This window comes from Diceros bicornis, chromosome 5 (genome assembly GCF_020826845.1).
Source record: "Diceros bicornis minor isolate mBicDic1 chromosome 5, mDicBic1.mat.cur, whole genome shotgun sequence".
Taxonomy (NCBI): Eukaryota; Metazoa; Chordata; class Mammalia; order Perissodactyla; family Rhinocerotidae; genus Diceros; species Diceros bicornis.
The window spans coordinates 43,112,839-43,139,340 of record NC_080744.1 but is presented as its reverse complement, the minus strand read 5'-3'; the positions used below and the strand labels follow the sequence as shown (position 1 = coordinate 43,139,340).

The 26,502-nt window shown below is 37.0% G+C and overlaps 1 long non-coding RNA gene across 2 annotated transcripts in view; it reads right to left on the bottom strand.

Moving 5' to 3' along the window:
• LOC131406051 (uncharacterized) overlaps window positions 1-25,680 on the bottom strand; it is a 32,423-nt gene extending 6,743 nt beyond the window's left edge. Inside the window, exons 1-4 of one of the 2 annotated variants that reach the window (XR_009220048.1) lie at window positions 25,561-25,680; window positions 21,818-21,922; window positions 20,780-20,886; window positions 18,506-18,615 (exon numbers count right to left, since the gene is read on the bottom strand). This is a non-coding gene — a long non-coding RNA (uncharacterized LOC131406051). Of the gene's footprint in view, window positions 1-18,150; window positions 18,616-20,779; window positions 20,887-21,817; window positions 21,923-25,560 lie in introns of those variants that run through there. The other variant, XR_009220049.1, reaches the window with a different exon arrangement.
• Window positions 25,681-26,502: the final 822 nt, after the last annotated feature.

The following is a 26,502-nucleotide window of genomic DNA, read 5'->3' as shown; positions in this document are numbered from 1 at the left end:
ACAGGAAGTAGCAGAGTGTTGCGTCTAAAATATGCCAGCATAATACAGCAGCTGGAAAGGCATTAGCAAACACTTCTTTGAAAATGCAAATGTTCCCTTGAATGACTAAAGTCCTTGGGCTCCGACTCTTACTTTTTCACGTAAATAACATCAGCTTTGATGAAAGCAATTCTCTTGGTGTTTTAGTCTATTTGGGCTGCTATAACAGCATCCCCTAGCTTGGGTAGCTTATAAACAACAAAAATTTATTTCTCCAAGTTCAGAAAACTGGAAATATGAGATCAGGGTGCCAGCATGGTGAAGGTCTGGTGAGGTCCCTCTTCTGGGTTGCAGACTTCTCGTTGTATCCTCACATGGTAGAGAGTAGAGAGGGAAAACAAATCTCTCTTATGAGTGACTCTTACAAGGGCACTGATCCGGTTCATGAGGGCGCCACTCTCATGACCTCATCTAATCCTAATCACCTCCCAAATGTCCTACCTCCTAATACCATCACTTTGGAGGAGAGGGTTTCAACGTATGAATTTTGGGGGGACACAAACATTCAATCCACAATACTTGGTCATGGTTATGAGAACAGGAGCCATGGGAGAGGGAAGAGAGATTTAAGAGAAGTTGGGGAAGGGTAAGAAGGGAAGAAATAGATCAGTGCAGTTCAGCTCTGCTTCTCACCCAGGTAAACACCCCTCTCCTCCTCCTCAAGCTCCTCCTACCTTCTGATATTGATTTTCATTGTTGTTTACTGACAAGCATCCAGGTCATTAGAAACATTAACTGTTCACAAAATGTTTTAAACAACCTTGTTGCAGAAATAGCTTGACAGCCAGGACCATAAATAAGATCTGGGTTCTGAGATTTGGATAATCTCCCTGAAAGTAGATAAGACAATAGACATACTTTATGCACGTGATGGCAGAGCAACCGGAAAGATGCATAGCTCCAAGCGAGGCTCACAGGGTAACCGCAGAACTTTAGTACGGCTGTTATGGTGGGTAAGGAGGTGGAATACCTTGATTTTCTTTTTTTCTGAAAAAAGGGCATAGAGTTGTCCTTCCTTTAAATATAAATAAATACCTAATTTGTTCTAATGCTTTCTTTTCCTCTCATGATTAGCTCCAGGGATAAGAAGCAAGGTATCTTAGTTGTCAGAACCTTTCACATTTTGAATGCTCAGTAAATACTAGGAAAGAAATCCAATATGGGAAAATTAAAAGCCAGAATAAATCAGCCTGCTATCTTGGATGCTGAACCTTTAAGCACTCAGCAGGGAAGAAGCATTTTTCCTAATATAGAGATAGAGAGTTGTTTGTTACAAAAAGGGAAAAAATCCAATTAAAAAGTGGGATTTGTGAGGCCCCTGCTTTGGCACGAATCACACGGCAGAGTCGATACATCTGCTCTAATGCCAAAGGAGTGAAAGTCTGATATTGGAGATTATAAGCCACTTTCCAGTCTATTGTCTTTCTCATCATAAGAGGTAGTCTAATGTCTAATTTCAATAATAAATATTACTGAATAAACTTAAGTAATAAGGCTCTTTTACCTTAAACGTTTATGCAAAAATGTCTAAAACTTGCCAAAGTGTTCAACTAAAAAATGAAAAATTAAGTCATACTGGTTCTTTTATATCATACAGAACAAAAATGATCATTTACCTGAATAACCTACCATTTAAGCCTAAAATCTAATTATTGGGTCCAGTAAGACCATTTCCAACGACATCCATGTCACTCTTTAAGGAAAATGAAACAATGAAATGAATGCTTTTGGCACAGGCGCAGTCAGTGCTCTGCCCGTATCCCCCGACCCCTTTGCTATTCTTATATACACCTGCCCGCAGAGTGCTCATGCTCCCAACAGCCAACGCCTGCCTCTCCTTGTTTGAGAGCTGCCCTGAGGCTGCTGGATCTTACTTCACCTGCCGGCATTGAGAGCCATAGGTGCCCCTCTAATAACATGTAATGTTTACTGAGTCCTTACTATACGCTGGACCCTGTGTTAAGCACTTTGTCTGAATTACCCTATTAAATTCTCACAGTAACTCTGCATGGTACAAACGAAGAAATTATTGGCTCAGTAATTTCCCTTCTATAAAGTTGTTATACTAGTATTGCTATACATATATACTATGATGTATGTACAAAGATGTTTACTGTAACAATGTTTTTTTAAAAACCACTGAAAACCTAAATTTTCATCAACATGGGACTGGTCAAATAAACGTTGGCACACCCCTAGAGTAGAGTCCCATGCAGCCAGGCAAAAGAATGAGGGAGCTCTACGTGCACTTTAATGGGTCGATAGCTAAGATATATTGTTATGTAAAATAAAAAGGTGCTGAACAGTCATATATGCATAGACGTGTATGAGTGTGCATTGATTATTTCTGGGAAGAGAATAAGAAATTGGAAGAATTTAGTAGAAAGATATACCTCTGGAAAGCGGGACTGGGTGTCTAGGGCAGGAGGGAGACAATTTTGTTTTATACTCTTGTTTACCTGTGTGCTTTTTTCAATTTGAAAATAAATAAATGAAAAATTAAGTGCAGAATTTCAGAGAGAGGGAGAGAGGCTGATCAGCTCTTTCAAAATGTGTTCATAGATCAGATGTTTCAAATACATATATTTAGCAATTTTATTTACACAATCTCAAAAGTGGGTATTATTCCTATTTTAAGGAAAAGGAATTGACTGAGAATTAACTAAATTGCTCAAGTGCACACAGCTACTGAATAGCAGAGCCAGGATTTGAATTCAAGATAGTTTGATTTCTAAGCCTTTATTTTTGACTCTATATCATTTTTGCTTTCAAAATCCAAAATGGAATAATGAAACTATTTTAGTAACTTTACAAAAATGAAGTAAATTTGAACAACAAAGGATCTCAATTTTACCTTTTCAATTTAATTATGATAAAATCTACTTGCTTCAAACAAAGATTTAATGTAAACATCAATTCGGCCACAGGAAAATTTCTCTCTTTCAGTACTAGTAATTATAATTAATTAATTTCTAATGAAAATATAACATAAATTGATCAGAAAGTATGGAAAATTAATGGAATGATAGCAAAAAAAGATTTCTTTGTATCTATTTTTCTAAAAGAAATAGGAAATTTATTTCCCAGGTGAACGAATAATTTCCCTGAAAATCCAAACTATGATGTTTCACTTAGAAGCTGTTTATAAAGTTAAGTCATAAAACCAAAGAGTCTCAGAAAGACTCAACTAGTGATGTGCTGCAGATTCTCCTTCTGGCTCACAAGAGCCAAACTAAATTTTCAGGAATTTTGAGAATCGATTGTTAAGGACAGCCATTAATTAAAAAGTAATTATATAAACCTATGAGTAAGTAAATTATATTCAAAACAAAGCTAATATATACTCAAAACTCATTACTTTTTGATTAATTTCATATTATCTATGCTCTTGAGGTTATTTACATCTAATGAATCTCTCTGGTGGAAATTTATATAACGGTGCACTGATATGACTCTCTTCCCAAAGACCATTAAAAATGACCATTAAAACATCCAGTGATGAAAATTGGCCAGTCATTCTCATGGTTGATCCTAGAAACTGTATTTCCAACTATCATTTATCAAATATACTCACCTAGGTTCTTTAAAAAAAAAAAAAAATGAAAAAAGAGAAAGTAAAAGGCAAAATATTTCCTTCTTTTACTAAGAATTGTGGCTTTAGATTCATAATCTATTCTTCAGAAATTGTGTATGGGGTCCACAGAATGGAGGTTCTGTAGGTAGATTTATTCTCTGTGTTATCCATGTTTGTAGACAAAAAGAAAAAAAGCAGGAAATGGTTCTCTACTCATAATAAAGGCATTTTTTTTTCATATTTTTCTGGAATACAATGATAGACAAAGACGCCAAAGATTAAAATGATTTGAAACCCAAGAAACCATAATAATGGAAACCAATCTAAGTGGAATAACAACATGAACGAATCTGCAAAGACAGTGGTCTATAAGATGCTGTAATGCATAGCTGTCACATCTGCAAGGGATGTGAAGAAGATTTTAATGGTCTATTGGGTAAAGATTTTGAAACTTAAATACTTTTAAAAGACCAAAAAAAAAAAAAAGTGCCCAAAAACTTGCTAGAAAAATCAATAAGTCATAAGTATGTAAGGTAAATGGTCTTACTGATACACCTCAGGTTTCAACACTATTTTTAGTTAGAGAAAAAACTAAGTTTGGTCAATGGAGAGATCTGGTTTCTACCCCACAAAATCAGCTTTCAATTCTTGGCAATAAGTAATTTGTTTTAAGAAGGGACTGTTACATATACCTATATATATTTTAAGCCATCCTGGCTTTTCACACACATGAAAAGGAGGTTTCCAGTTAAGGTATTTGATTGCTCTCCAAGGCCAGTAATATGTACTGAAAGGCATAATTAGAGGATACTGGATTAAGCTAATAGTATCCGAGGATAACTCTCTAGTCACACAGTCATGTTTCTAGAAGTTGTTCCACTGACTAGGGTTCATTGACCTCCTTATTAAACAGAATTCTAACTTCTTTGTTTATAAGACAACCTAAAGGGAGTAGAACTGAAGCTTCTTAATTGGAAAAAGCACTCGTTCATAATTACTGGGCATGCCAGCTTAAACACAATTAAATTTGTACTATGTATGCAAAACCTGCCCCAACCATCCAGGCAGCTTAGGTAGCCACCCATACTATGTGACTGCAAGGAACCCACAAGAATCCTCTTGCTTTAAAAAATTGTTACATATCTCAGTCTGTTATTCTTAATATTCCCACTGTTTAAATTACTGCATTGGATGAATCATTGTCTTCGGAGGAAAGTCTTGAGAATGAAAGCAAACTTTTCATGCATATTTAAAGAAAAAAAGATAAAGGAAGACTGAAAAAAGTGAGGTAAGAATTCACCTTAAGAATCTGGAGAAAAAGGACAAAAGGATAAATACAAACAAAACAGTAACAAGAAATTGCAAATAGAAAGCAATAATTAATGAGAATAAAAGGTTGGAAAGACACTATCACCAAAGTATAAAGGCAAATAATAAACTGGAAAAATATTCGGAACTCATGTCACAATGGGCTTATTGGGAATCAGCAAGGTGCAAATTAAGACAAAAAATCGAGTTACCATTTCATATCTTTCACACCGGCAAAATGAAAAAGCCTGATAATAACAAGTTTTGGTGAGGATGTGGGATAATATGAAATTTTATATATCGCAATTTAAATTGTACAAACACAATGGGAAGCAATTTGGTGATCTAATGAAGTCAAAGATGCCCTTCCTAGCAACTCAACAATTCTATCCCTAGTCAAGTTCCACAGCATACTTCTTGCATATGTGCTCAAGGGGACACAAACAAAAATAATTTCTGCTTGATTTATTAAAAGAATAACAGATTTGGAAATAATTTAAATATCTATCTATTTGAAAATGGATAAAAATAATATGTTATACTTCTACAGAGAATCCTGCATGGCAGTTAAAGTTAATTCATTGGAGCTATCAATATAAATATGTATCAATACAAGCAAATCTCAAAAACATAATTTTAAGCAAAGAAAGATAAACGCAAATGACATTTATGATAGAACGTTATTTCCATAAAGTAAAAAAAAATTGCAGATAATGTGTTATATATTTAACATGATTAAATATTAAAAGTACAAAATCATGAATGGAAAGGATACCAGACTTCAGGACAGTGATTACTTGTGGAGAGACAAGGAAGGAAAGGAGTTTGTAAAAGAGTATATAGGACATTTTACTAAAAACATAACATTTGAAAAAAAAAAAGTTACTATGGCCAAATGATAGATTTAACTAAATCTGGTAGTAGCTACAGGGTGTTTGTTTTATTTTTCTGTAGACATTTTGTGAATTTTAAATATCATAATAAAAAAATTAACAAAATAACAAAACACTCTTTAGAGCTTCTCCTAAAGTCATTTTAATCAGAAATCTCTCCTCACTATTTTGAAAAAAAAATTGAGAGAACGTTACCTGATTTTGTCATGAATTTTTATATATCATTAAATTCCTATTTTTAAAACAAAATGTTTGATGCTATAATAGATCCTACTTTTGTCCTTAAAACAACTTTAAGCAAGTTGCCTTTTCCCCGAGAGAAATATATTTATCCATTTTACGTATAAAGAGCAAGAGCACACTTGAAAACACACAGATATATTATACATACAGCCTCATGTCTACATAAACAAAAACACAAACGCACCTGTGTACATACATATGCTTAGGCACATGCCCGCACATGCACACACGTACTTCTAATTTCCCATAGTAATATGCTATTACTGCACGTGATTTTAATAAGATTGAACACCTATCATTCTTTTACTTTTAATTGATATATACTTATCTGAGTTTCCTCATATTTGTGTTATGAGACAGAGGCACCATGAGGTGTGCCCCTGGCATTGCTGGATCATGTGCTCCCTATTAAAACATCATTGGCTTCTTTCACAATTCTACATTTGTTTTTGTAATTTATATTGAATCTGAAATCTCTTGGATCTGAAAGAGTTTTGGAGGTCATCTGAGCTGCCACTTTTCTGATTAGCGTTTTGTCTTCTAATAGTTCAATTTATTTCTTTTTAGCCATTTCCATAACCTACATTTACTACTCATTTTTAGCATTAACATGCAGTTCCTTTTTAGAGTTGAAGTAAATAAACTACCCCCAATGATTATGACTTAGAAATTTGCATATGCTGCACCGGGAATCAGTTTTAATAACAATCTTTATGCTACTATTCCATTTATGGTTCGTATAAAATATGGCAACAGTTCAATTGCTGTATGTAAACACAATTTGAAATTTAGCAGAAAATTAAAGTATTGGGAAATGAGCTTTACTGCTTTTTTAAAAAGGCCATCTAATAAGATCCATTTGTTGAACTGACATTGTTTCTGGTGATTAAGTTAAATTTTAGTGTTGCCTGAAGGGTTTCTCTGGTGGCAAATGATTGAAAAAATAATTATAATGGGCTATGTCTTTGACAGAGTCTATAAACACTGGGATGGCAGCACATGATTAAATTTATGTTTAGATTGTAGAAATCGTTGGTACTTAAGAAGAGAACAAGCATATTGATCTTCAAGAGTGAAATAAGGCAAGATGAAAGGAATAATTAAATCTGGCAGTATTGGTGTTCCCATCCATGGCACTACAATTAGACAAATTACATGTTTCCTCACTTGCCCCTTTTTTCTCTCCTCCTTAGGTTTGAATTCAAGACCCCCTGAGCAAATGTTGTGAAAAGGATTTTGTTTTCTTTTGCCTTGCTAAATCAGCTTGTTTTCAATAGAGAAAGGCTCTGGACTGCTCCCTGTATAAAGTTATCTTGTAATCCCCATTTAGGATGGAAACCTGTAGAGTGTTTAAACCTATTGGGATTTTTGCGTATAAATCCTCTTTGGTCCTAACACCCTATAAGTAATCTAGGTACTTGAGGAGGTAAACAATGAACTCATTTAGGCCAGGAGGATACAATTTAATGCCACGGCAGTCATTGAGCTACTGTAGAGTAGAGGGGAAACAACTGGAGCTATCCTTCAAGATGAAGAAAAGAAATCCTTGTGTTCAAGTCAAGCTTTGTTTGGGATGAAAAACTCAGCATCCCTTTCTAGCAACCCTAATCTATTAGATTTCACCTAAAATGTCTAGGAGTAACTTCAAATGTATAAGGAGCTCTGAGAACAGAATACTTGCTTTCTTAGGATTCCTTTTGATTGGAAAAATGACTAAATTTAGAAGGACTCACTATCCCCCCCCTAGAGCCTGTGAGTTTGAGAGTCCTGTTTGAACACCAGCATCTCCCTGCAAGGCTGTACTTGGTGTGATCTCCAAGCTCTTGCTCTGACCACCAATGACTCCCTTATATTTGCTGACATGTTGCGTTTTCATTTTCCTTCTGTCTGCTCATCAGGATAATCTAGTTGAATGTCAGTCTGCTCTTGCATATAGGTCAATACACCAAGATGTGATATCTGTATAATGCTAAGTTAATATTCACAACAACCACGCAGGATTCATGTTTGCTCAGATCTCATATCTTGACATTTTCTATCTCCTCACTCTTCTCTTGCATCTGATGATATCTCCATTAGTCTCCTCCATAAATGAGTGTTTCTCAAAATGTATTTCATGAAATATAATCCCTCAACATGTCCCATAAAAAGGAAGCCATGGAAAAGCAAGTTTGAAAAATACTGCATAGTGTAGCCCTGCGCTGTCAAATGTGGTAGCCACTCACTATACACAGCTATCGAGCTCTTCAAATGCAGCTCATCCAAATTGAGACGGGCTGCAGGTTGAAAATACACATTGGATTTCAAACACTTACTATGGGGGAAAAAAAGAATGTAAAATATCTCATTAATAATTTTATATTGATTATATGTTAAAATGATATCTCTGGATATATTGGATTAAGAAAATATATGATTAATATTAATTTTACCTCTTTCATTTTTAATGTGTCTTCTGGGAAATTAAAAAATATATGTGGCTCATATATTTCTGTTAGCACGGATCTAACCCCTCTTAGAAATCTACAATTTATAAGTACATAGTAAAATTTCTGAGAAGTCTTGCAGTAAGGAATTCTGTTTAACTTTGTTAAGACTGGCCAACACGTCCATGAAAAGATGCTCAACATCACTAATCATCAGGGAAATTGAATGAGATATCATCTCACATCTGTTAGAATGGCTGTTATCAAAAAGACAGAGATAATTGTAGACAAGGATGTACAGAAAAGGAAACCCTTGTACACTGTTGGTGAGAATGTAAATTGGTACAGTCATTATGGAAAAAAGTTTGAAGCTTCCTCAAAAAATTAAAAACAAAACTACTATTTGATCCAGCAATCCTACTTCTGAGTATATATCCAAAGGAAATGAAATCAGTATCTTGATGAGATATCTGCACCCCCCGATGTTCATTGCAGCATTAGTCACAGTAGCTAAGACACGGAAATAACCTAAGTGTGCATTGACAGATGAATGGATAAAGAAAAGGTGATACATACACACACACATTGGAATATTATTTAGCCATAAAAAAGAAGGAAATCCTGCCATTTGAGACAGCATGGATGGACCTCAAGGGCATTATGCTAAGTGAAATAAGTCAGACAGAGAAAGACAAATATTATATGATCTCACTTACACATGGAATCTAAAAAAGCCCAACTCATAGAAACAGAGAGCAGATTGGTAGTTGCCAGGGGCTGCGGGGTGGGGCAATGGGAAGATGTTGGTCAAAGGACACAAAATTCCAGTTATAAGATGAATAGGTTCTGGGGATCTAATTTATAGCATGGTAACTAGAGTTAACAATACTGTATCATATAGCGAAAGTTGCTAAGAGAGTAGACCCTAAATGTCCTCAACACACACACACACACACACACACACACACACATGCACCAAGGTAATTATGTGAGGTGCCGGATGTGTTAACTAACTTTATTGTGGTAATCATTTCACAATATATACCTGTATCAAATCATCATGTTGCAAATCTTAAACTTACACAATATGTCAATTATATCTAAATAAAGCTGGAATAAAACCTTATATTTCCCGAACCTCTTTGACTATGGAATCCATTTTCACATAAGAACTATTCATAACTTCCAACTAGTAGTTTTCAAAACCCACTTTGAAAAATATGAGGTGCAATGTATGAGAAACTTTGATCCTTTTTTTCTACAAAACATTCTTCCTGATTCTCAGTAAGAAACAGAGGGTATGGTTTAAATAGGGCAAATGTCTGTCTGTTTAGTCCAGATATCACATATATACCTGGTATCCCTGACGTTAATATAAATTATTTACATGCATTTTCAGTGATTATTTTTGTCAATAAAGCTAAGTGGAATTCAAATTCATAAATTTGCAAATGTTTGTTCTCTGCCATGAACATTAACCTTCGTTCAGGATTTGGCAGTGTTAAATACATACATAAACGTAAGGATTTGGTGTTGTTAGAGAATGGATTTTCTATTATCTCCATAATCATAAACATGAACTTAAAACTTGGTCTGGAGCCATCCTGAATCATGAGAAAGAAGCGAGAGTCAAGATCATGGTAAAGAGAACCACAATGAGCCCACCATCCTGTTATGCTTATCTCAACTCTCTGACATTTAGAGGATATCATACATAAATTTCAAGTAATAATAATAAAATAATAGCTAATTTTGGAGCATTTTTCATACCCCAGCACTTTGCTAAGCACTTTTTTGTCCTCATCTCACTTAATCCTCATAATAATTTCATTAGTTAAAGACATATTCTCTTCATTTTACACACAGGAAACTGAAGTTTAGATAGGTTAAGTGACCTGCTCAGGACTTCATAGCCAATAACTTATGGAGCCCTAAACCCAGAGCCAAAATTGTTAATCACTGTGACATAGTGTAAGGTAATAATATATGCATGCATAAACCTCTTTCCAGGACAAATCCCTAAGGATTAAAATGGGCAAGGAGGGAGGAGTTCTTCCAATTTCTTTTTCTCCTCTGTAAAATTTGTGCAATATTGCCACGAATCTCTCCATGCAGTGGGTTAGGAGAGGTTAAAAATATTTGTAACCTTTGGACACTATTTTGGAGCCTCTACCACTAATATGAAACAATCCCTAGCTACACTGGTAAAGTAGACCAGAGGTCTCCCCAGGTAGACCAGAGTTCTTGCAAATTAGATGAGACACAAAGTTGATTTCAAAACTTACAGTACAGTGAATATGCTTTGTATTCTCTCACCTTACTGCTTTGACAAATGTTGCTCCCCTGGCTGAGAATGCCCTTGCATCTTTTTTTTTGTTCCTTTTAGTCCCTTTATTCAGACACATTCCTCAAATTCCATCCCAGATGTCCCTGCCTCCTGGGACCCTTACTTGAATCATTCTCTATTCCAGGCTGGCTTAGATGAGCCACCATCACCACCATGGGCATTCTTAATCCAATATGTTTTGCTCTATTAGAAAGCCTATTACACTTTTCTGAAATGTAATAGTAAGAAGGGTCTTGTGGTCATTTGTCATGTGCATCTAAAGCTCTTTTTTGATGTTTGGGAAATGGTTCACCTTACAAGATTTGGCAAAACGTAGAGCTCACTTCTCTGCTATGCAGTAGACAAGGTACGTTCTCAGTGTCTTTGGAAGATTTGGATGTGCCTGGAGTGCGTTTCCCTGAAAAGAAAATTTCAGGGAAGTTCTGAGGAGTTTGAGAATGAAGTCACACCTTTGTGGGAAAGTTACTAGACTCTTTTTTAGAGTAAGCTCTTACTCTTCTAACTAAACACCTGAATGTGGATTAGTTGATGACCATATGATCTGAACAATCTATTATAAACTGGGTTTATCTAATACACTAGCCATAAATTCAGGCAGGCCCTTAATCACTCCATCATCAGGTGGAAGTGGTACATGGAAATTCTGGCTTAAGCAAGTCCTGAAAGCACAATTATTTTACATGAGCGTGAAGCTTTCGCTCCAGTGCAACTAATCTTGCCACACAGCCAAACCTCCTTCAACCTCTATCTACGTATCGGTTCCTATACTAGTTGATTAAGAAGGAAAACATTCCAGCTTGATTTACACATGATGTCACAGGTTAGGTTCTCAAGAAATAGATACTGAAATGGAGTTTGGAATGCAGAACATTTATTAGGAATCAACACCCAAGAAAGGAAGGGAGGAAATACAGGATTGAAGAGAAGAAGTCAAATGGTGGTAGAGGATCAGCAAAACTTTGTCCCCTGGGGAACTCTAGAGCATAGTCATCAGCATCGTCCTGCACTGGGTGAAAATGGCCAGGCATTTACACTTCCACCTCAATCAGTCATTGAGTGAATGCTACCCTGGGAAAATTATGTTCTTTGGCAAGGTGGCTTTTGACACTGAATCAAACCCTAAGAGAGCTGACAGCTGGAGCCTGTCTGATGACAGATGAGACAACTAGTACTTTCTTAAAGGATTAAAAAAATCCTCCTGGTGAGACAGAACTGTAAGGGGTACATCTGATTGTTCACTTTTGCTTGAAGGAACTATGACGCGAAGGAAGGCTCTTCATCCTGAGATAACAAAATTGGAAGATTGGTGTCAACGGGGTTTGATGAAGCATGAATGGACCCCTTGGAATGGGCTCAAAATGGGAGAAATTTGGTTCCAATGTAAACATTAATCAAAAGGCCTCTTTTGTAGATAAGGATCTCAATAATCAGGTGGACAAGATGAATGTCTTTGTGAATGTTGATTAGCCTCTTTCCACATTCACTCCAACCCCTGCTCAATAGGCTCAAAAACAAATTGGCCTTGGTACCAAGGATCAAGTTACACAGGAGCTCAACATTATGGATCTCACCTTCCCAAGGCTGACCTATTTACTTCCACTGATGAGTGATCGATCATTTAGCAGCAGGAACCAATGTTGAGTGACCCCCTCCCTCCCAACGTGGGATGATATCTCAAGAGAGCTAGCCATCAAGTTGAAGTTCAATTGCACTGGATCCTTAGCATCATGGAAGAGATGGTAATTGGATATTTTTATCTAGGGATAGTTTTGTTTTCCCTGCTCACCATGCTCATATAGCATCACCATCTGAGGAATCACAGAATGCCTTATTAAACATGGCAGTGCACAACAAACGTGCTTCTAACTAAGGAATATTCACTTTACAGAAAAAGAGGCAATGACAATGAACAGAACTGCATTCTCTAAAAACAGTTGGGCATGTAAAATGATGGGATGGTCTGTTAAAACTTGGGGCACTGCACCAGCAGCAAATTCTCTGAACTATTACTCAATATATTTCTCCCATCATGAGAATATATGGGTCTTGGAACCAAAGGTTAGAAGTGAGAGATCCTCCTGTTGGTATTAGACCTAGCAATCTAACGATCCTCTTGAAAAATTTGGCTTCCCTTGCCCTGTAACTTTGATTTAGAGTTCTCAGTCCATATGAAGGAATGTTTCCATCAGCACGTGGAGCTCTTATCTTGGCTGACTATTGATAGGCTTGCTGCTGCAAAATGGTAAAGAGGAGGGAATGCATAGGATGTATAGAATCCCCCATAAATCTCTTTTCAGCGGTAAAATTTAATGGAAGATAATAGCAAATCTGCATAGGAGTACTACAAAGCACTCAGCTCCTTTGGTGATAACAGATTAGTCAGAGAACCTTAACCAAGAGAGGTGGTGGCTGAAAGCAAGGGGTACACAGAATAGGTGATAGAAGAGGGAAATCATGACAAAATATTGCCCGTAAATCAGCTTCAGAGATGAAAACTATCGCTCTTACCTATATTTTGTGTTTTACTCTGTGCTGTACATAATTGTAAATTTTAACTGATTTTCTTCTTCTTTCCTCTCCCTTTCCCCACTATCTTGTATAGATGTGCTGGGTGGTGGTGAACCTTCCAGTCTAGTCCGTATATTATAGCTAGACTTGCGACAGAACTAAAGAATGGACATCATGCAGAGGCCGTGGCTTGTTGCTGGCACCAAAAACTGTGAATTTTACTCCTCTTGGGAAGGGGGTAAGAGTGTTTGTGGTATGAGAGATTGTTGCATCCTGTTAATGAAAGCACTTTTTAAAGTTCAAGTGTTTCTACTGTAAGAGATTTACAGGTTCCTGGAAACCTCATGTCCTGCAAAATCACAAATAATTACAGGGCTTATCAGAAAAAATAGATTGGGGCAAACACTCAAAACCTATGCAATTTTGTAACCAGAGCAATTACAAGTACAATAACTTTCTAGCCCAGTTTTTTCTTTTTTAAAAAAAAGATGTTATAATTTATTAGGAATTATAATACAGAATATCTTGCACTCTATTTTTTTAAGGAGTTGTGTATCAAAAAGGGTTGAAGCTGCTGGGCTGTGGAGACAAGAGCAAAATGCACAAAGATTGGGCAGAACCATACAATAAGCACTTGTCGAGCAAAGCACATGCCCAAAATAAAACAGAGGGAGAGTGTGAATGGGCACCTTGTAGAGTACTCTGCTCCTCCACAGCTTGCTGTGTAAGAATTTACTAATTATTACTTGATAACACAAATTATTTGTATGCTGAGAAACATCAGAAATGGACCAACGCGAGTTCTGTGTTACAATGACATCATTCCCTTATCAACTAATTGTGTCAGCTCATTTCTTTAAGACACACCACAGCAGGCTGTGTAAGTAAGGAAAGAAGAGGACACATTGATTTTGGGCAACCAAAATCAGGGACTATAATGTACATTTGTCACTATGGCTGTCCTTTATGCCAATACTGTTCTTAAATTTGGAGAATTCCACTATAAAAGCTGAAAATATCAGATATTCACTTTCTTGGCTTTTCTTTTACCTAGGCCCAGGCACAAAAACTAGGCTCACCAGATGACAGACCCACAGGAGATTTTAAACCGAGACTAATAATTCAAAGAAGCAGAGACTAGGAGGAACTCTTTCAGAGGATGAAGACAGCAAGATCAGTGCATTTAAGAGCAGGCAGCAGGGGCAGAGGTGAAAGCAGCCGCCTCCAGTGCCTGGTACTAGATGTGTTTCCAGGGTGAGCTGCAGAGTCAAGTGCTTGTGCCTGCAGCACAGATGCCCTTGCTGCTTCTACAGTGGAGTCATTTTGGAAATTGTTTCTGGCTGTTTAGACTTGAATCTGATTCTCTTGCTTTCTGGGTGATTCTTTGAGCTACTTCATGTCCTTTAATGAAATTCTTTTCCAGCTTAAGTCAGACAGCATAGCTTCTGTAGCTTGCAACTAAGTGCCCTGACTGTCACAGTCATCTAGACTGTGAATGACTTGAGAGAAAGGACTGTGCCTCTTGTCACTGAATTCAGAGTGCATAACCTTGGGCCTAGAAGGCAGGAAGTGCTCAGTAAATGCTTGTCGTGTAAATAAAGGAAGAGATGATGTGATTGTGAGAAATATATTGGCCTTAACAGCAATGAGATCCAAGTGACTAAAATAATAACTAATATATTAAAACTAGAATAGCATTCAGATACTAATATGATCCTAATAATAAATTAATCTTTTGCACAAATGGCAGGGAGTTCTGCCATTTTATCTTAGATAGCCATTTCGTGTTAGACTTGTATTAAGTAAAGAAAACTTGGCAGCTATTTGGTTTGCTGATTTGGTTGCTTTATTTTTCCTGCCTGGTGCTAAGATATTTGTCACAGTTACCTTCATTATGCTTTCAGCTCCCTGACATTTCTTGCTGCCAACCTTGGGAATTTTTACTAATTATTCAGACTATAACCTCCATCAACTAAACAACAGTGACTCACTCTGAATTATATAGCACTCTGTGTAAAACTTAGCTGGAATCTAAAACCTGTAATATGTCAACCTTCCTTCTGATATTTCCAGAAAGGTAAAACAACTGAAAGAATAAGGGAATTCATGATAATAACAGAATGAGAAGGAAATAAAGAAATTATTTATAGGTTATTGATAGTTGATATTTACATGCAGGATTTCCTTGTCTTTTAAGCTTAATGATTGACAATTAAGCAAATTCAATTCAAGATGTCTCTTGGCTCCAGCAGTCCTTCCTCAGTATTCCAACCAGAAAAGTTTGGACAACATTAAGAAGCCATCCTCTCAGATCCCTAGACCAGAAAAGATCCAGGTAGGAAGACAAGGTTAGAAAGCAATATGAATGAAGTTGGGCTACAGGATATATTATGACCTGCTCTTTTGCACTGTAGCCAACAGCAAACGCCTAGATGTCCCTAGATGAGCTCTTTGTTTCTCAAAAAGGAAGTTGTTATTGTTTTTGTTATTGTTTTAATCTTGACAACAGACAAAAGGAAATATTACACATATTAGCAACACATTTTTCTCCAAGCTTTTTTCTCTCCTCTCCAAAAAGGTAAAGTGATGTAAGCTAGGAAATACATGTATAAATACAATGTATTCATTTTGGATTTGGATTCAAAGAAATCAGTAGGCATCACTTCATTTCTACCATCTTAGGCTGAAAGGTGCTTTAGTTAAGCAACTTCCCAGGTCTCATTCTACATGTAAATGCCTTAGATTGCTATCTATCTATGAAAAATAGAGAAATGAAAGAAGGAAAAGGCCTACTGTCTCCTCACATGACTGACAGTCAATTTTCTACTATACTTTTCTTTCCATTTTAAAATATTCTTATTGAGCTGGTTTCCACTGCATTAACTTGGGAGAGCTATTACATTTGAATGGGTTCCATGCTGGCAAACTGCATTTTGGAGTCACCAAGGGTCCCTTGATGCTTTACCATCAGCTGACTAAATTACTCTCCATTCCTATGGTTTTACAATTGGATTGATGGATGCATTACCTCACACTCTTGAACTCTGCGAGTTGATACAGACTCTGAGGAATAGCATAATGTTCACATTAGGAGTGAAATTAGCCCCAGGCCCACTTAAGCAAATACTCATACTGTAAAGATCATCCCTGGACTTTGGTTGGTTCCTCAGATATGAAGGCATCTCAAGAGGTGACTTGGTTTGAAATTCTTCCCAGAGATCCACGATTACTTGAGAAAAAGTGTTTTCATTCTATGTGCAATGTAGTAGGCTAGGCACCCAAGAACACTCAAAAGAAGCACAAGTTCACTATCTGAGTGGCAGACAAAATAACTCCCAGAGAATTTCAGAGAACAAACTAGTCTGGCTGGAGCAGGGGAGGAATGCCTTATTCTACTAGATAGAACCTGTCATTGCTCCATCCAGGTCCCCTAGAATCCCTCCTAAGCATCCATTCTGTGCATCCAAACTCCAGCTTCTGTGTGCTTTGCTTCTAATAGTTTCCACCTGCGACTGTCTTCAGAGGACTGGCCTTGGGCTAGTGGAGCAGCTTTGCCTGCAGGTGCAGAGAATCAGAAGTCCCTAGTAGTTTACACTGCCAACACCTCCCTCCTGGGAGGAGCCAATGGCCAGTGATTGACTGGTGTGGGAGTATTCAAGTCCAGCTCCCTTGCGTAGAGGCAGGACAAACTTGAGGTACAATTTGCACTCCAGAGCTCACAATAGGATGGAGCTGAGGCTTGAACCCTTGTTTCGCTTCTTCTTCTTCCCTGTCCTGCTTCCCCTACTCTCTTGCCAGCTTTTCCTGGGAACACTTCTTAATAAATCACTTGCTCAGGAATCCTTGTCACAGGGCTTGCGTCTGAAGAAGCTGACCTAATAGACCTTATTGAGGAGTCAGGACTTGCTTCTGCCTGAAGGATAGGTGGTATTGGATTTGGAAGTGAAGAGGAAGAAGCACTCTATCCTTTTTTTTTGTGAGGAAGATCAGCCCTGAGCTAACATCCGTGCCAATCCTCCTCTTTGCTGAGGAAGACCCGCCCTGAGCTAACATCTATTGCCAATCCTCCTCCTTTTTTTCCCTTTTTCTCCCCAAAGTCCCAGCAGATAGTTGTATGTCATAGCTGCACATCCTTCTAGTTGCTGTACGTGGGACGCAGCCTCAGCATGGCCGGACAAGAGGTGTGTCGGTGCGTGCCCGGGATCTGAACCCGGGCAGCCAGCAGCGGAGAGTGTGCACTTAACTGCTAAGCCACGGGGCCAGCCCCAGAAACACTCTATCCTTAGGAAGGCAGAATTAAAAACATGAGAAAAGGACCAGGCTGGAGTCAGGAACTGAAAAGGTGTATTGGAGTGCAATGAAGAGAATATTATGGAATAAAAAATTATTATGGAATAATAAATAATAATAATAATAAAAAAATTTATTATGGAATAAAAAATTATATAAAGAAAAAGGAGAAATGTCTCTTCTCTTCAGTTCATCTTTACATCCCCTGCAAGAAGTGAGCTTTTTAAAAACAAAATTCTTCTTCCTAAAACTTATGATTTAATTTGTTGTTTTCCTCCCAGAAAACCTGGGAGGTAAAATCATAAGTACTCATCTCAGGTTTAAAGATGCGCAAAATTAATCATATTAGGAGACCAGGAGGAGAGAATTTCTCTCTGGCCCTTACTGTGCATGGACAAGAGATTGCTCTATAGTCAAGGGACATAGGCAAATTAAAATTCTACTTATTTTTGTAGTGCACATACTTGAAAGTGAATGCTAAAAAGAAAGTAAAAATTAATTTAAAAAAATTAAAAACCACAATTATTGTTTAATCCTTAGCGTGACATGCAAGGACCATCATAATCTGGCCCTATGCTGCATTTCAAGACTTCTCTTCCTCTGTTTTCCTCCATGCACATAATTGCTTGGCCCTTCACTGAGCTCCTTGCCGTTGTTTGAACACATCATACTGTTTCACACTCTCATGCCTTGCTCTGCTTCTCCTTGAAATGCCCTTCTATCTCACTCTGCCTGATAAATTTCTGCTCATTTCAATACCCAGCTCAAATTTCACGTTCTCTGTTACCTTATCCTATCTTTCCAGGCAATTTATCCTGTTTGTCTCTGTGTTGGTCATACTTGGAATATACCTTCAATGTAGCACATAGAATATTACCTTTAAATGCAAACAACAGATCCATAGGATCCTGGAGAAATGTATTTACTTCATCTGTGTTTCTTCTCCCCATTGTAGTGCCTGGCACACTCCTAGCTCTCCATAAATGTCTGTGGATTTTGAAATAAATTAAATAAATTTGGGCTAATAAGGTGGAACCAAATTACAAAACCTCTTAGATGGCAAACTAACTTGAATTGTAGCCTAAATTAGAGGGTAGAAAATTTCAAACTCTTTGATTAAAATTTTTGATTTAATGAAAACATGTTTTAAATGTCTGTGAGAAATAAAACCATCACTATTCACTCCCTGCCTCCAACCTCTAGATCATGCAGTGTGTTTCCAACAGCCAGGGAGAGAGAATGCCCAAACTTTGTCAATATAATTGTAATTAGTTTAAGCATTTCTTACTTCACATGTTCACCAACAGATTTGAGAAGAGATGTGGTTTCCCAAAAGCATAATGATTTAAACAAGGAGTTTAAATCGGGGAGACTTAGACTGAAAAGACTGACATTGCCAATTACAACAGTGTAACTTTTGACAAGTTATTTTTCGTTAGTGAAATAAAGATAAAGGCACTGACCTTATATGGTTGTTGTAAAGAATAGTGCTCTGCCTCAAATATTAGTATTTATACTAATAGCATTATAAATAGTAACACTATTGAGGTATTATAAATAGTAATACTATATAAATAGTAATACTATTGAGGTATTATAAATAGTAATATTATTGAGGCCTTGTTTGACAAATTATTCCTCCTGTCAGCAGGGAGGATTTCCCCAGGATGCCCCATTCAAAATGTGCCAGCATTAAGTTATTCTATAGGTGGTTAAGAGGAGAATGGGAGTTCCAGATTGAGGGACTAGCCGTGTGGAGGCATAAAATCACGTGGCTTGTTCAGATAGTATCATGGCTAAGTTTTCTGCTCCCATCCTCACGCCTCCTCTCATAGACTGAAGCAGTGGCTAACCTAGGTTTGAACTTCTCAAACCTCAATGTCCTCTTGAAATATGAGGGGCTTTCTGGGCGTGGCTTAGCTATAAGCATAGCTTCAAATCACTGACTGGTTTTTCAACTCCCCCTCGACTCTGCTGCATGGACCTGGCCATAGGTCGTCTGGTTGCCAAACAGCAACTCCCTGCCAGTTCCCTTTGTGACTTAGGTAACATCTAGGCATTTGTGACCACTATAGGATCAGATGTATTTCTTTTCAAAAGACTGTATTCTCAGGACACAGAGTCTCATCTCTTCTATTTTGAATTTTGATTATCTGCGGTGACTAATACTACAAAGCATAGCCAGAAATTCTAAAATATGAAGGAATCTCTTGATTTGAACCACGTTCTGATAAAGTGAATAACAGGGGCACCAGGTTTGCCCTGGACGTTTATCAGTTTCCCTGATTCTCTTACATTAGGAAAGAAGGTCTAGCACACCCTAAACTTGTAAGTTCCCCTCTCCTTCTTTTCACATATTTTCCATTAATCTAAGGCCAAAGGTCTTGGTTGCTGAGAAAAGAAAGTCCTTTTTCTGGTTCCCGAAGCTCTGCTATATTTTATGTAAAAATTGTTTTCCATAAAGCCCCAGCAACACGGTAGAGTGGTTTCACCTACTTCTGATCATAGAATTCTCCTCTCATATGGAGGTCCATGTCCTCAATTGCTTCAACTCTTCTTCAGCAAGCCCATCCTACACCACAGGGCTCGCACTCATCGTTGCTGCAGAGGCCAACTCCACCTCCTAGACTTCCCATTTGGAATTTCCAATTTCCCGTTGAACAACATGAACAACAACCCACCCCCTTCAGTAAATCACTCCCCTGGACACTCTATTCCTAATTCTCTCTCACATACACACACATACTCATACAAACACAAATATCAACCACACGCGACTGATCCCACAGATAGCATATTTTTCCCTTTCTGTCATAACCATAAAGCAAGATTCACAATATTTTTTTATTCACACATAAAAACTCTACACCACTAGGAGTAATGAGAAATACATATTCAAAGTCCATAGGGATTATGGGGGTATATATGGAATAGTTGTATTATGACACATATGCAGCATTTTACCCCAAAATTTATAGCTAGATATTTCTTTGTCTATTCCCAAGGTCCCTCATCTGCCACTCACTACTAGTACTTCATCTGTTTCCTTACAATAGTTTCCATAACTTCGAAAGCTCTCCTGACCACAGTCCTATGCACCTTCCTTCCCTTCTGGCCTCTTTATAGCACTTACTTACCATTTCTCACTTACCATTTCTCACTCACATATTTTCCTCCTCCAAACATGTATCTCCAAGCCCTCTTTTAATAAAATCTTTAAGTTTGCAAAAGATTCTCCAGTTACTAGGATCCACCTGCCTTAGAAAACAGATAAGGAATTATAAAGAGTACACGTTTGTGTTAAAATTGTTGTTTTTCCAATCATACAAAGGGAGAAGAATGAGATTTTAGTACACATGCAGATAAACTAATGGGTAAGATATCAAGAGGTTCAGGGAGTTTATGCTAACAAGCCCTTGAGGTGTTTTTTTTTTTTTTTCCTCCATTTCTCCAACTTTCCCCAATTGATTTGGTCATTTCCACCTAGAAGTAGCTTCATAACATTGAATGGCAATATGCCTAAAACTGAATTCACCCTCTTCACTCAATCTGCTCTCCTGATCCCATTTATAACACTCCCATTTTCCTTAGTCATTCAGGCTTCAAAGCTGAAAACAATCTTTGGCTTACCTCTATTCTTTATTTTCTATATCCAATCTATCACTGGTAAATTCTTCTTCTTAAATGTCTCTTAATATGAAGTCCTTTCCATTTTCACTGTGCTGGGCTGTTCAAAACTCTGGCACCTTCTGCTTGAGAATCATAAACCCTACTAACGAGTCTACTACCCTTTAATTCTAATTCTTCCTGCCCATCATTGACAGAGAAATCTCCCTAAAACAATTGTTTCCTGATGCCATTTCTTTGTTCAAAAATCTCCCCAATGCCTACCTGTTGAATAAATAAGAACAATTAGTAACATTAACTTCTGTCCAATGACTGATTCAAACAAGCAATGAATGGGAGTGGAAGTGGGTTTGGCTCATCACAAGCACCTTGAGGTATCAATACATTGCTCACATAATTAACTGTCTTCTAGAAGTACTTGGTCAAACAAGAAGGGAAAGAAGAAAGGTATACGGGAGAGAAAAGCAAGAGGAGGAGAGAAAAGAAGAAAAGGAAGGGAGGGAGTGTCGATGGGAAGAAGAAGGGAGGGACAGAGAAAGACTGGAAGAGAGGAGGAACTCACCTAAGGATAAGACATAATTACTTCTTTCCAGATTGCTTCCTTCCTTTCAACATCTGGATTTCTCCTTTCATGTAAGGCCAATTTTTAATAAAGAACAAGTTTGTTCTAAGTCAAGAAAAAAATAAAAGTAAAACTCATGAAACTAAAGAGAAAACACATGATTTGCCTTGATTTTTATGCTTTCCTGGAAGGTATTAAACCAAGACAGAGCTCTCTATTCCAATTTTCCAAGTTAGAAAGAGAAAATAGAAAGATATTTTTGTGGCTTTCTCTCATAAAAGTCAGAACATCCTGTACATTTGAACTCTACATGGCTCAGATGTGGGGCTCAACATTTTTCTCTCTTCTTTTAAGATTGTTTTTCTGCCACCTTTGCTTGTGTGTTGATTAGTATGTTAAAGAGAATATTGAGACTGAGAAATGGTAGTCTGCATTTAAGGTGCTTTATTGGCATAAGATATAGAAAGCAAACAACTTTAAAACTGGCAAGCAAGTTTTTTCAATTAATCTGTGCTTTTAAGAGTGAATGCAGAGACATAGTTGAGAGAATGAAATTAATGATCAAAGTATCTTTCAACCAAAAATAATTTGTTTTAAAGAAGAATAAATAACAAGTAATAGCTGCTACTAATTTTAATATTGGGCTTGGTTTTTAAAGTCACCCTGTAGAAAATCCATTGGGAAGTAGACCCTAATGTGAAGGAGTTGAGTTAAGGTCTTTTAATTAAATTTAAAGATTTTCTTACCCATGGAAAAGGGCATAATTAGATGTTTTCTAATGCATTTGACCTGAAGATGCTTGAATCAGCAGATAATTGAATGTATTAAAAGAAGTAGCAAATTCTAATTATGAGACTTAGTTGTTGGAGTGGGGGGAAAAAAGAAGTTATTCATTATTTATTCAAGAGTGTTTATACAAATGTAGACGGGGGTAGAGGAAGAGGCAATTACCAACCGTCTCAGGCCCAAAACTGTGTATCTTTACATGGTGGCTCTTAGGAGGGGAATTGGGCAGCTCAGGACTCGAGTCTATTCTGTTATTCCCACACAAGATCTCAATCTGAATGCCAAATAACTTACCACTAAAAATAGAGTGAAGTACTCACAGCAGTAGAATGTACCAGCTGGACTGATGCCTGCATCACAGATTAACTCTGATATATTGAGCTTTAGTATGTTGCTGTGATGTTTCTGAGGGCACATATATCTAAGTCTATAGGCTAACAAGCTGCGCTCAGACAGAATTCTATTGAATAAGTACTTGTGTCACATGGTGCTCACACAAATTTGAGTAAGTCATGGTCTCCTTTTAAAGGAAAACAAGTGTCATGAACTCCAAGTCTGAAATTATTTTATTATTATGTTACTTAAATATTGATACATGTGAAAGCTATGAACTTAAATATATATTCTTACACATATTAATTTGGGTATAATTTAAAAAACAAGTTTATAAAATAAAAACAAGCAATGAACCAATAAAATTCAAATTAACAAAATTTAATATGAAGGATGATACTGTTTTGCTGAAAATGAATCTTCACTCAAAGCCCAGATATGATAATGGTTACTATGATACAGATTCTGTTGAGTTTGTCATGCCTAAATTATTGTGTGCCTTGTGGTGATTTAATTCTCCATCACTCTTCTTTATTTGAACTAATGCAAAACTGACCTTCCTATAATATGCCATGAGGACATTTGGCTCTTATTTGCATTAATACACCATTTAAGTATTGTCAACCTTTTTTCTCTCTTATTGGTCCTGGATCATTAACGTAGTAATATTGATCTGAATAAAACTAAAACAAACATAAAATCATATGCTGAATACATTATGTAGTATGTTTTATTATTTTGCTCTCTTAGCAGATATAGAAAATACTTTTCCAGTCCTCATTCATTCATGCATTCATTTATTCAACAAATAGTGTTTGCTATGTATTAACTACTGCAGATGACGATGACAATGACGATGATGATAATGATGATGATGACTACTGCACAATCCTTGGTCAAGAAAATAAAAAGAACTTTAAAATGAAATGTTCAGCAATAAATCACATACCCAAAGAGCTACAATTTTCGGCTATGTTAAAGCCATTAGAGAAGCGCAGGAATAGGGTTAAGAAAGTTTGAAAGTAACAGAGCACATCTTATTGGAATGGGAAATATGGCTCATAATTGAAAATAATTACAACAACAACAATGATGATGATGTCAAGGACTGTATTTTACACGTACTATTAACTGTCTATCAGGTGCCAGTCACTGGTTAGTTGTTGTCTTATTTAACCTTCAGATCAACCTAATGAGATAATTATTTTTTCATCATTTTATGGATAAGGCAATTCATACCCCAAAGCACACTGCTAGTAGTGATAAAGCTAGGATTTTAACATAGGCAGAATAGTTCTAAAATATGAGTGTTCAACTATATTTCTACATAAAAGAGTTGGTATTTGAATTGGATATTTTTTATAATTAACAAATATGAATTGAATGCATACAGTATATTGGGTGTTCTTGGATGCCAAGTTAAGTAGTTCACATAATAATATATTATATGATATGATGTTTAATAAATTATAGCCCATATATACATATATGTTACAGAACATCATTAATAATAATATAGATTGTTATAAATTTAATAATGGTTTGATGGTTAATTGTGTGCATCAACTTGACTAGGTCACAGGGTGCCCAGATATTTGATCAAACATTATTTCGAAAGTTTCTGTGAGTCTAAGAACAAACTAAAATCTTGAAAGGCATCCAGTTTAACTCATAAGGATATTTGCTGAGTTCCAGGGCTGAGTGGGAGTCTGGGCCAAATTCTCTAAAGGAGAGAGTGAAATCTGATGCAATTGCAAAGTGCTTTGCTTTCCTGAAAAACCCCACTGGTCCATCTCTAAAGACACTGTCTTGACATGAGTACAGCCATGTTTGGCCGCTCCACTGACCTACAGCCACTAGCACAAAAAAGAAATATAAAAGCTGCTTTCTGTGTGGTGGGAACCGGCCTTTTCCCGGGAACTGGCCTTTCTCCCACGGAGAGAGTTGCAAGTTGTAACATTTCAAGGCTCTTGGAGCGTCGTAGCCCAGAGTGGACTGGCCATCTGTGCCGGGCTGAGACGATAACCAAAGAGAACAATGCACGTACACAACTACTGGGCTGGGACGTTAGCCAGGGGGCTCAGTGCACGTACGCCACTGATAACCATTTGTGCATGGGAACACTAAATGCTTGCTCTGCAAACTCTGTAATTGCTTACTCTGAAAATTACTGATGGTATAAAAACTGCTGGAAACTGAGCCCTAGGGAGAGTTCCACCTGTGGAAGGGACACCTTGCCCAGGACGTGTGATCCTTGCCCAGCCGTGTCAATTGACAGGGCTCTCCCGGCAGTGGGGCGTGGATGTTGTGAGTAACTGATTTGATGTAAAGTAATTGATTTGATATGAAGTAATTGATTTGATGTGTTCTCTTTTCGGTCAACCTGGTGTTTCTCTTTCCGGTTGATTTGTGTCATTTCTCTTCAGCCAATGTGGGTGTTTTCCCTTTCCAGTCGGGCTGATGTTTTTTCCCTCTTAATATTTGACCTATTTGGATCTGTTTGCAGACTATTGCCTTTACTATCCTCTATATAATAAAATATACCTTCAGTCCATTTGTTTGGAGTAGAAAGTGTCTTTTACATCTCTGATCGAATCCCCGAACCTTTCATAACAGACACTTACCATATTTGAAGGATCATTAGGCAGGAAGCTAAAGAGCTTGGCTGAGAATCTCTTGTATTCTTGAAGGTCTTCAGGACTGAGAAGACATATTTTTGAAAGGTTCTTAATACATATCTCATGAGGGACATACCTAGAAAAGAGGATAAACAAGAATTAGGCTGAGTTTTTCTAAATCTGCAGCCATGCTTTGACCCAGCTCAAGTTCTTGTTGAATTGAGATGATCTTCCCCTGATCCTATCTGCTTAACATAGGAAAGGGGAAACTCTCATTGGTAGAATATAACATCACCAGGATTCTCTAAGGCTCTTTAGTACACAATGTCCAGCATACAATTTAAAAAAATTAGAAATGGGAAGAGACAAGGAAATATCACATAAAAAGAAGAGAAACAACATCAACAATGATATAAACAGACCCATATATGATCTAGATATCAGACTTAACACATAAGGACTTTCAAATGGCTATGATTCGTATGTTCAAAAAAAGAAGACAAGGTGCACAAAATAAATTAAAAGATTGAGAGTTTCAACATAAAATTGGTACCTATAAAAACAATCAAATGGATATTCTGGAACTTAAAAATTAAAAAATATATATATATCTGAAAGTAAGAACCATATTAGATAGGTTTAACAGCAGATTGGAGCCCCCAGGATTAGTGAAATGGAAAACACTGGAAAAGTGAAGTAGATACATGGGAACATCTTAAATGCACTTATAGTTGGAGTCCCAGAAGGAGAGAGACAAGAGAAAGAGGCAAAAACAATATTTGAAGAGACAGTGGCTGAATGTTTGCTAAAACTGATAAAAGACATCAACTCAAAGAATTTCAATGAGGAAAAACTCAATTCAAAAGAGGAACAACACAAAGAAGACCACATCCAGGCACATCATAGTAACAATGCAGAATATCAAGGACAAAAAGGAAATCCTAAAAG